Here is an 11,852-nt window from a genome sequence, read left to right as displayed (position 1 = left end):
CAGCAAAATTGCCCAGTGCAGCTGATTCCTCTCTCACTTACTGAGGTATAAATCAGGAGAAATTCCACAGAAGTCGGTAGAGTTACCTTGTGACAAAAAAACAGCCAAAATGGGACTGGAGTCAGGCAGCCTTTCAGTTTTGTTGCCTTTGTACCAAAGGCCGCTGAACGAGATGCTGATTTCCAGGGTGATTTCTAGTAGACTTAACTGCATGAGAGTTGATTTTCCTCGCCTACGGGTGTCACCACGTCTCCCCCAGAGGAGCAGACTGAGCCCGTTTCGCTGGTCCCTCTGCTCCGCTGCAAAGGACAAAGAGCATCATTTGGACTTAATTTCCAAACAAATCTCCATCTATGACAGTTGCGTATTTAAATTCCCTAATTAGGGATGGAAATTCCTACTGGGGTGTTTTATTATGCAATAATCATATATGAAGATATATGTCGCATTATATGGGTATTAATACTAATCGTAACGCTGTGTGTGTGCACGCGTGCAGGGGCCAGGCCGCCCGGCTGGAGGGACAGCACGGGGGAGCTCAGCAGACCTGACTTGCACTCCTGGAGCTGCTGGCTGTGAACTTGGCCAGCGACATCAGAGCTCTCTGTGTGGAAAATGGAGGAATGCCATGTCCCTACCTCTGAGCTCTTATGGAAGTAGATTCAGGAAAACCTCTGGAAAACCTTGCAGAACCCCTGTGGGGTGAAAGCCTGCCCCGCACCAGGCACAGTCCCCGTCCTGCAGGAGTGACCTCGTCCCTCTGTCTGCTTGCTTGAGCTCCCAACTAGCATAGCTGTTTCGTGCATGGAAGTCAGAGATGGGAAAGGCCTGGCTGATCTCCCATTACAAATGCAGAAGCAAAACATCTCTACTGCTAAAAGCTTCAGTTGAAAAGAGCATTCAAGAAAGCACCTACTTACTTTTAAAACACATCTCAATTAAAAATACTGGAACTTGAGCATATGTTTAAAGGTAAGCATGTTATTAAAAGGCTTCCTGAATTACATCTCTATGAATATTATATTTATCGTAGATATAAGACTAGGAAAAGAGCCCTGTAATACAGTTACTGTACTGTGGTGTGGCCACATTGCACCAGGGACCAGACTGAGAGCCCCAGTTCAGGTCAGGTAGCTCAGGCAGATGTGACTTTCCATCCACACGCGTTACATTCAGACCATTGACCTACAGTCTCCTTATCACCACTGCTGCCATGTTTCTGTTTTTAAGTAATAGTTGGCACCTTAGGTGTTTTTTTTTAACTTGCAAAGTGCAGAATTTTTTTCAAAATTCATACCCTCTGCCTTTCCTTTAAATTGACAGTAACATTCTTGTTAGGGTTTTCAGAAACTAAAAAGTCCCAGAAGCAATCCATAAAGAACGTCTCACCTGCAGATTATGCCGCCTTCCCTAAACTCCGCTTTGCCTGCTCCTTCTTTCAACCCTACCGACAGAAACTGGGAGCAATCCAGAGAAATTAGTGACATTACCGACGTATTAGCCCAGTGACACTTACAGTCCAATCTTCAGAAAAGTGACTGCAAATCCCTGCACATTTCTGCCTAGTGCTACAAAGGTAATTTTAGAAAACTAGCTAGTGCACATTACTGACAATATTCAGGAAGCTGTATGCGTCAGTGACCCACTGCTGGATCCTGTGGCAAAGCTACAGAACATTTCATTCATCTTCCGTTTCTGGCCACGGCACTGGCAAGACGAGAGGCTGCAATCGTGGGCGTTATTTAAGCCTTCCCCTTCTTTCCTCTGCAGTAGCTCCAGTTGCTCAAAACGGAGGTGGCCATGGGGTGATGTGCTGAGCCTACATGGTCCCCGGCACTGCTGGCTCAATTGCACGGAAAAAAGAGCAAATCTGGATGCAGGGAGCTGGCTGTTAGCCACCCTCAAAACGGGGGCTGCTCTATGCTTTCTGCAGGTTGCATGGCTCACCCCCAGTGCCGGGCTGGATCATGCCCCCGCAAATGGGAGGGCTGGAGCTGAACGGGGCAACTTCCAGGAAAAAGCCGTGGTTTCCCTTCAGTACTCGAGGCTGACTCTTCCTAAGGGCAGCCTGGCCAACGTGGGTGTTTGGCGCTTTCCAAGGCAGGGCGAGACGCACCGTGGTGCGGTCCACAAGGAAACAACCGGTCACCACTTGAAACTTTTATCGTTCATTAAAGACATAGCACAGGACCAAGCTGCTCAAGGAGTTAAATGTATTAAGCAATTTACAATTAATATAGAACTCATTCCAGAGATATCTACTAGAGAGTACAACAGGGCAATTAACCCACTAATACACTAGGCTATTACATCGCTATGTCTCTTATTTTAGCCTGAGGTGATTTGAAACGCATTGGATTAAAGGATATTACAGGAGATAGCATGAAAAATAGCTTAATGTAATGAGCCATCCCGTGATGTCTGCTATTAAAGATGATTTGCAGTTGAAAACTACAACATACAGTAGTTCAGCCATTTAGAAACACGAGTATATTTAACCCTTCTCTAGCCCATATCCTTTAGCTAAATCAGTGCAAGAGTTTCTCCCTCTCCTCCCCCTGACTTCCAGCGCCTTTATCTGAGGATTATCAAGTGCACCTTATTAAAGTACAATGGTATCTTTGGGAGATTGGTGCCTGAGGTTGATAGAAAACCAGTAATCTGCTAATAACTTTTAAAAATAGATCCCCGAGAGAGTAAATAGGCTCAGACAGAGGGAGGCTATTTGACTGGCGACACATTTGCGAAATGGAAACTTGTAGCAAATTTCTACACTAGCCTGAGGCCTGTCATAGCAGTTTCAAATGGAAACTCAAACAGAACGGAGAAACCAAAGCACCTTTTCTTAAAATCTATCACTCTACAGCTTAGTATGGAAATAACAGCACCCAGGGAGAGGAGGGCTTAGCACTTTGAAGAAGTTGGAGCCTTTGGAGCAGACGTGCCATGGAGACCTGTGACAGCGCAGATGCGTTTGCGCGTTGTTTGTCCAAGCAGGGAGCCAAGAGGTCACCAACTCCTCTATCTTAGTCTGCATTCTCGGTCAAGAAACCCCTCCCAACAAGTCTGGGCCGAATAAAGGCACCTACAAGTCCAACATAAACTCTAAATGCCTGTGTCTGCTCAGTCATGCACAAACCTGAGCCAGTCTAACTGCTCTGCACCAGCTTCTCTGAACAGGACGCCCTGGGCAGGAAGGAGATAGGGACCGTTGCAGAGCAAGGGTCTTATCTGAGTCCCCATCGCTGCGTTGCTTCTGCGCTTGCCCACAGCATTGCTGTCAGCTTGCCAGTTCAAGGTGCTCTGAGCCCCAGGAAACCAACGCACACGGGCACATGCTTAACTGTAAGTGCACTGGTTAGGCCATGGGATTCATTGATTCCCACCGGAGAGGAACGGAGGGGCTGGCTGACACGTGAGATGGCTGGTGAGCGCGTGGAGGTGCGGGGTGGCGACGCTGCGCGCGCCGCCCAGGCTGCTCGCCCGGCGGCCTTGGCTGCAGAGGAGCCCGAGCTCTGCGCTGCAGCTGGGGTGGCCTCCCTCGAGCAGCCTCCGCCACGGCTCTCTCTTAGCAGCACACGCTGCTGCTGATCACCAAATTATGCAGCTTTAAATCGCCTTCCAAACTCAGATCTTCTCCACAGAAAGGTGAGGAGAGGCAGATGAGGAAGGCAAGGAAAAGCTTCACTGTACACCTGCAGGAAGCCACCAACTTCAGCATGAGCTCAGGCTGCTCGAGGCCGTCTTCAGCTGAGTTTTGAAATTCTCCGAGGATGGAGAACCCCCTGCAGCTCTGGGCCCTTTTCCAGTGCTTGGTCACCATCACTGAGAGTGTTTTTCCCATATCCGATCTGAATTTCACTTGCTGCAACTTGTGACTGTTGCCTCTTATCTCGTTTCGTTTAAGAACAGTTAGAAACCCCTGCAGAAGAGCCCTCCAGCCTCTCTGTTTGCTATCTTGGAAGAAAGGGGAGAATCTGAGCATTCAGCAGGAACAAATGACCTCTCCAAGATGGAGCCAGCCCCCAGCCGCTCCCAGGGGCTTCTCCGCAAAGCACCCAGCCGGCCGCCTCGGGTGCCTGGGTGAAGGCAAAGCACGGGCCCCGAATCCTCACGCCCTGCCACCGAGACATCTAGACAACACCACGGAGAGGAAGCCTGGTCCCGGTTTTGTTGCTAATGATTGCTGTTACGCTGTGCTTCCAAACAGAAGGGAGGTTTTCATACCTATGTCTGTGGGTATTTCAGTCCAGCTTGGCACCTGCAAACTGATGCCCTTCTGGACCAAACGTTGGCTCCTTTCAGTTCTTGGGAAAAATCACAATCCTGGTAAAATCCTTTCTAACTGGACAGCATGTGTTTCCCTTTCCGTTATTTCTGCATTTTCCTCTCTTACTTGGAATGAGATAAAATCGTGGAATTTGTGCTGTCTGTTGTGATATTTTTTGCATATGAGCCAGGTAAGTTTCTGCAAGCCCCAAGCATGGGCTTTCTTTTTAACAAGACTGATTTCCACAGAAATAGAGGTAAACAAAACCAGCAGTTATTTTTCACCAGAAAACACAGGATATTTTTTTTCCCCAATGTCCCCTGTGAAAAAGTTTCTTTCTCCAACAAATAGATAGAAAGCAAAAAAATCCTGTGCGATCCATTGAAAACATTCCAGATGGGCTCGGGGGGAAGAATTATATAAAAAGTTAAATTTAATAGAAAGAAGATATTTTTTCTGTAAGAACAGATGTTTGGGGGGTGAAAAGCCATGTTTCTATTGAGAGACATGTTTTGGCAGAAAAATTCTGCCCAGCCTCCAGAGTGCCGGAGCCGCGATCCTGGATCAGACCGGAGACCGCACGGGCCCGTCCCTCCTCTCGGACGGCCGGGAAGCAGCAGGGCGAGAGGCGTGCGGGTCGGCAGGCAGAACGCTCCCGGCAGGCATCGCATCCGCACAAGGCGCAGCAGGGCAGGGGTCTCTCCTGCCCCTGCAGAGGCTCCTGCAGGTCACTTCCCAGCTCTCTTACCTGGCACCTTGCCCTTCCTCGTCCTCTTCTGCTGCAAGATCCGAGGAGGAGCTCGCCTCTCCCATTGCAGGCTGCCGTTGGCGCTGCCGCAGAGCCCCGCATTTGCCCATTTCCTCAGCGACCGCATCCGCCGCCACCGCCTGAGCCGCATGAACCATCCTGCTCGTCTCCTCGACAGCCCGCGGCCCCGGCCGCGCCGGCTGCAGCTCCGGCAGCCGTGCAAGCTGGGAGCGTTGCTGCCGGGCCCGCTCTGCGGAGAGGTGCCGCATGCACAAACATCACCAAAATTAATTCTCCACCTGACACAACCCTGCCAGTGTCACCTCACCGGCTCCCTCGCCGCAGATGGAGCCTCTTCCAGCGAGACGTCCTGGCCACCAGGAATGGCCACTACCATCACATACGTACTCACGTATCCCTTTAGGATCGCTCGAAAAGGAAGGAAGAGCACCTCCACCTCTCCGGGTGCAGGCATCATTAGGAGGCAGGAGAGCAGCCATCCCGCGTCCCTCGTTTCGGAAAGCAGCCTGGGCTGGGGAAGGGGCCGATCCCAGCTTCCCCGGGTCTGCTGTCAACCTGGTCTCGGAGCGCCGGAGGCAGCCGGGCTCCCACGCGCCGCGGTTCCCTGCTGGCCTCTCCGCAGACGAGGAACTCCCTCCGGAGCGGGGACGGGTGCACGCAGAGCCGGAGGATGCCGCTGCCTCCCCTCTAAGCTCTCCTGCCGCACAGGGATGCCCGGGAAAGCTCAAGGGCATCGGGGTGCAAGCAAAGAGATCACCCAAATTACGCTGAATGGCTACTCAGGGATGCTGCCACAGATTGGGATTGCTTTTGGTTTTTTAAAGCATGCTCTGGGACTTAAAAGGTGTGTGTAGATACCCACTGAAATCACAAGGAGGAGGATCACTTCTATCGTTATGGTTCCTCCTTTGAAAAATGTGCAAGGAATGAGAAAAGGAAAGGGAAACCAAGGCAAAAAAGTGCTCTCAGGCTGAGATCCTGCTGGACCTGAACTGAGATGTTGCTACATCAACGCGGAAACAGAAGACAAAAAAAGCCCTTTTTCCCTAAGCGACACTCCCCCGCAGCAGCCTTCAGTGGGGTTTTTAGGCAGAGGGTGGTATTTTCCGTGAAAGCTTGCGCCGGGGCGGGAGGGAGTACGTAGCGGGGACCTCGGTCTAATCAAAGAACTTGTCACTGTCACTTTGCTGTTAGCAGGTGCCACCAACAATAAGGGGGATCCCGGGCCTCTGAAACGCGTTATTAGCAGGTTACACGCGTTGCTATCCACCCCGGCTCTAACAAGCTTTCCTTTTTGTTTTACTCCGGGCTGCCTGTATCCCAGGTGGCAGGGGAACCTGTCATTTCTTGTTTCCATCCGGAGGAACAAGTGATTTGGGAGAAGGGGAGAGGATGACCAGGGCTTTCTGACCTTTTCTCCTTCAATTTCATTCCTCTCTTCTCCCAGGAAAAAATGGCAATCACGCTACGCGGAACTGACAAACTCATCTCGGTGTCACACCGTTACATATACAATAGCCATGTCACTCGGCATCAGGCGAGAGGAGGTGCTGACGGGATTACAGCCCCATGATGGATCTAATCTGGTTGGAGATTTAAGCTTTCCCGCTGCGCTCCCCGTGCTTTCGGCGCTGGTTGGGGTGGGGTATTTAATTGCGAGGCCCAGTTATACAAAGCCTAGGGAAACCTGTGCTCTCCCTCGCTCCCCGTCCCGCGAGGGAGACGGGGACAGGCGCCTCGGCAGGCAGCGGCCACCCAAGAGCCGCCCGGCGCCGGGGAGCAGAGCCAGGACGCGCCTGGGGACACGGCTCAGTATAACGCGCTCGGCCTGTCTGATAGCGAAGGTGACTGCTGCAGCAGGAGCCCGGCGGGCTGTGCCGCCCGGAGGCGTCCCTGCCCGTGGCCCAGCCCCGGGGCACGTCGCCCGGCGCCCCGGCGAAGCCCCCGCCACCCCACAACCCAGGGGCCGCGCGGGCAACGGTCGGTGCCTCTCGCCCGGGCGTGCCGGGTCACACGTCACCTGGGGGTGGCAGAGCCCGGCGTGCGCGCGCACCCACCCACCCCTGTGTCCGACAGGGAGCACGGGCTGCGGTAAATCAGAGCTGTGCCGTTCAGGAGGGTTTTTCTAAAGCATTCTTAGTCTCAAAAGAATAGAGCAAAACACAAGCCCATTCCAAAGAAGAACAAAGAGCAGATACAGCATCATTTTAGTCAACGGTAACTTGTTCTACATGAGATACGGTTTTGCAGGACGATATATTCCTTGTCGGCATGCTGCACGCTGGCTGATTACTCCTAATACTTGAATGGAAAAGCACAGGAAGGCAGGGGGGAGCGGAGAGGAGCAGGGGAGAAGGTTTCGTACAGAGAGCTCTTTCTGCAGAAAACTCCCTTTTTGGAAGGTAGGAGGGATATTAGATGGTAACAGCAAGAGCCTCGATTTTTGCACTCCTATAAATCATTATTACTGGAATGTCCCCAAGGGGATGAGAAGAATGAATCAGTTACATGCACACACACACAATGCCAAACTTTTAGATGGAAAAAAGAAAAAGAAAAAGAAAAAAGAGGAGGAAGAGGAGAGGAGAGGAGAGGGAAGAAGAAGAAAAGAAAAAAGAAAAAAGAAAAAAGAAAAAAGAAAAAAGAAAAAAGAAAAAAGAAAAAAGAAAAAAGAAAAAAGAAAGAAAAAAGAAAAAAGAAAAAAGAAAAAAGAAAAAAGAAAAAAGAAAAAAGAAAAAAGAAAAAAGAAAAAAGAAAAAAGAAAAAAGAAAAAAGAAAAAAGAAAAAAGAAGAGGAAAGGGAAAAGGGAAAAGGGAAAAGGGAAAAGGAGAAAAGAAAAGAGAAAAGAAAAGAGAAAAGAAAAGAGAAAAGAAAAGAGAAAAGAAAAGAGAAGAGAAAAGAAACAAAAGAGAAAGAGGAGAAAGAAGAGACAGGAAGAGAGGGAGAGGAAGGAAGAAAGCGGAAAAGAAAGGGAAGAATGAATAGACAGGAATGAATGAACTTTGGAGGCAATTTATAATTCCCTTCACCTACATCATGAATTGAACATGCAAAATAAAAAGAGAGAGAGAGAGAGAGAGAAAAGAAAAAAAAGGGAGGAAGGAAGGAAAGAAGGGAAAAATATTCCGCCCAGCATGCAGATTATCATTTGAAAAGATTCTGTTGCTATGTTTTTGTCCCTGGGTGATGAAAATGAAATTGTCTGATGTGTGCGCCGTGTTAGATTTACCTTTGCAGGGTTCACCCACAATCAGCAGAGAGGGGTCATGCCACAATATGTCATCTCACAGCTCCATCACACCAACTCCAATTTATACGAGGAGGTATTATGCATTTCAAAGGAACCCCCTGCGCGTGGCTCTTGTTACTGATCTATATCGCAGCTCAGCTGAGGGAAGATTAGTTCTGCTGCAAGGGCAACGAGACTTATTTGTTTATGATTATATTCTCCTTAAAGACGCACTATTCCTTTTTTTTAATGTCTAATTTAAAGTGTGCATTAAAGGGTTCGGGGAGGGGGTGGGACGTAAAAGGTGAGAGGATTCTGCACTCTCCCATAAGGAAACCTAATAGTCTGAGTCTCCCATGCATCCTGCTCATTAAAAAAAAAGAAAAAAAAACTCCATTTAAATGCAAATTTGCGTTTTAGCTGGGGACTCCCCCAAAAGCTTCTCTCGGAAGCACCGGGGAAATGGGATTCGGAAAGCTAAAATGGCTGACGGCAGTGGAGCGCCAGCGGAAAACGCTTCCCGGCTGAACACGGGCTCCGGCGGGCCGGCCGGGCGGCGGGCCGGCTCCCGCGCCGCCGCGCAGCACCGCTCGGCCGCCAGACTGCTGTTCCTCGGGCAAACGGTACCCCGGCGAGCTAAAACCGACAGCAGCAGCCTCTCACCGCGCGCTCGCCCTGGCTTTGATGGACGCTTGCCCGGAAAGGCGACGGTTTTGTGGCCGATCCGGGCTCCGAAGGACGCAGCGAGGAGGCGGAGGGCGGCGGCGCCGGCGAAGCCCCGCGCCCCGTCACGCAAGCGCACGCAAGGCAGCCGCCGGGCGCGTTGGTCCCCGGCCTGCCCCGCTGCGGCGCAGGCTGGGCGGGAAGCCCGAAGCCCGCGGCCCGGCCGCCGCGGAAGGGGCTGGGGGCGCACTGGAAAACGAAACGCGATTTCTGAACGCGTCCTCCCCTGAATTACCGCGCGAGCACCGACGAGCAGCAGGAGGCTGCAGGACGCCGGCGCGGCGGGCGCCGCGAGCTCTGCGCCCGCTCCCGGCCTCCCGCCTCGGCCGCGGCACGGCCGGCCCCGGTTCCTTCTGCAGCTTATTTATACGTGCCGGGGGCCGATCCGGCAAGCAAGCCGCGAGACTAGGGCCGTTTGTTAAGGTATCGTTTCCAACGCTGGGGGGATTTCCAGCGCTGGAGAGATGCCGTACCGCCGGCCGGAGGAAGAGATGAAACATCAGCTCCACCCTATCGCCGACGCACAAACACAACCCGGAGTTTTTAACGGGGCAACGAGCGACCGGCCGGCAGGACACTCGCGCCCACTCTCGCTCCAGCTCCCTACCGCCGCCTCGATGTCTTGCGCCGATATCAAGTGCACGAACAAAACCAGCTCTCCTTAGAGTCCAGTCTTGAGCGAATTGGTAACGGCCGAGGATGTATTCAGGTGGAAGCGCTCGGCAGGCGCCCGCGACCCCGCTGCCCCCCGAAAGGGGCGCCGGTGCGGGAAGGCGCCGCGGGGACCCCGTCGCAGCGGCTCCCCTTCGCCGCTCAGCCCGGCACGAGGGCACAGCCAGCCTTGGAAGCGGAAAGTAAATAAAAAACAACCCCGGCAAGAGCTCTGCGTGCGTTTCGGCAGCCCGGCGTGGCGCGGGGGCGCTTGGCCCGCCAGCTCCTCCGCGGCTGCGAGCAGCAGCCAGGCCGGGCTGCCTTTTTGCAGCTCCTGGTGCGGCAGCAGGAAACTTGCCTCTATTTATTTATTTTTTCCCCCAAATCAGGTCTAAAGCCCTCTTCAGAAATCTTCCTCCTCACCCAGCTGCTGGGAAGCTGCGAAAGCAGGTCCGGCCTTGGGGAGACCGCCAAGGCCCCGGGCCGGGGAGCACAGCGCCTCGGCCCTCCGCCGGGCCCCGAAGGCAGCGGAGCTCGCGCGGGAGCCTCGGGTTTTTCCTTACGTTTTGCCAAAGTTGGGAGTTACCAAATCAGCTGAGAGCCAGGAGCGTCGAAGCTGCTGACCTCAAATTGTCGCCAGCAGCTCCAGCGGGACGCGCGAGCCGGAAAGCGACCCGCCGTGCCGCCCCGGCGCCGTGCCGTCGCGCGCTGGAGCAAGAGCTGGGCGGATAAACCCGTAGGGCAGCAAACGAGCGTGTTGCACAATGGCGGCATTGGCTCGCGTTTGCCTTTGAGCGTAGCGCAGCCCGCTGCGGAGCGCCGTCCGCCCGCCCGCCCCGGGGTCCCGCGGCCGCGCTTCGGGCCTCTCGCAGGGCCAGCAGGGGCGCGAGACCCCCGGGCACGGGACCCCGCCGGGCGCCGCGGCCCCTCCAAGCAGCGCGCATCGGCGCGCGGCCCCCAGCAAGGCGCCTCCGACCCAAAGCGTTAAATATTTTCTACTTAAGTGCAAAATCTTTACAGTACGGCTCATTAACTTTCTTCCTGCATCAGACGATCCCTGGAGAAGACAAACGGGCGAAGCCGAGGGCCGGGCGCAGCCCGCGGTCAGCGCCCGCCGGTGCCGCCAGCGCCAGCCGGACCACGCAGCCCCCGCCGCCCCGGCACCGCGCCGGGCAGCAGCTCCCGGCGGAGCGAAAGCCTCGGGGTGCCGGCGGAGGCGCCCACCCTCCCCTGCCCGGAGGGACGACGCCATTCCCTTGCCCTTCCCTTTTCTCCCGAGCCCTCAGCGAAACCACACTCATTTCACTACTTTTGAAAGCTCCTAATACGATGGGTGAAAACAATTAAACGAAACAGACTGGTAATACCCATGGGAAAACATTTTTAGATATGATATTACAATCTTGTTTCAAAATTGGATTTTGCCAAGAGGAAATGCAGTTTCTTATAAAACACATTTTCTTTTAATTTAATTATATAATCTTTGGCTTCAGAAAAGGGATGCTTAAATCAGACCCATTTAATTTTCAAGTGTGTTCACCCATCACCTAGGGCAAATTGTTTTAAATTAGTAGGTGACTATATAAGTTCTAGATATGTGTCAGACAAAAATTTATCTGCGAACTCTGTATGAAGGACCTTCTACCTCAGCAGCAGAACCTACAGGGGATGAGGGGACAACTTTCTCAAGAGTAGCATTTGCTCTCATCTCGATGATGCCCGCTACAAAACCAGGTTCGGGACTCTTTTCCCCTTCCCTGTTCTTTGTTAATGTTTTGCCAGATCAGTTCATCACGCTGCATGTCTGCACTATGCCAATAAAAACTGATGACCTGCAGTTAGTTTCTACCAGGTGCATTAAATTCCCATAACGGGAACAGATCTTGCTAAGTCTACCATAGCCACGGCCCTCGCGGAGATTGCATTTCCAGCCTAATGACAGCAGCGGTTTGTTCAGACGCTGCAGTCGCTGAACTCTTCCTCCGATCCGTCACCGCGAGCCAGGCTGCCGCCGGCCAGCCGGCCCTGGCCCCGCTCCCACCGCAGAAGGACAGCGTTTCGCGGGCTGTACCGGAGGAGTCTCCTCCCCACCATGCTTTTTTCCAGTCGTTGGGTTCCCGCAAGCTCGGGCCGAGCGCCTCTGAGTCGTCTCTTGCCGGTGCCCGTCGGTGGCCGGCACCGCGTGACAACCCGCCACGGCCACCTCCAAA

The sequence above is a fragment of the Struthio camelus genome, chromosome 16 (genome assembly GCF_040807025.1).
Source record: "Struthio camelus isolate bStrCam1 chromosome 16, bStrCam1.hap1, whole genome shotgun sequence".
Classification (NCBI taxonomy): domain Eukaryota; kingdom Metazoa; phylum Chordata; class Aves; order Struthioniformes; family Struthionidae; genus Struthio; species Struthio camelus.
The sequence above is the reverse complement of the archived record's forward strand: the minus strand, read 5'-3'. Positions refer to the sequence as shown.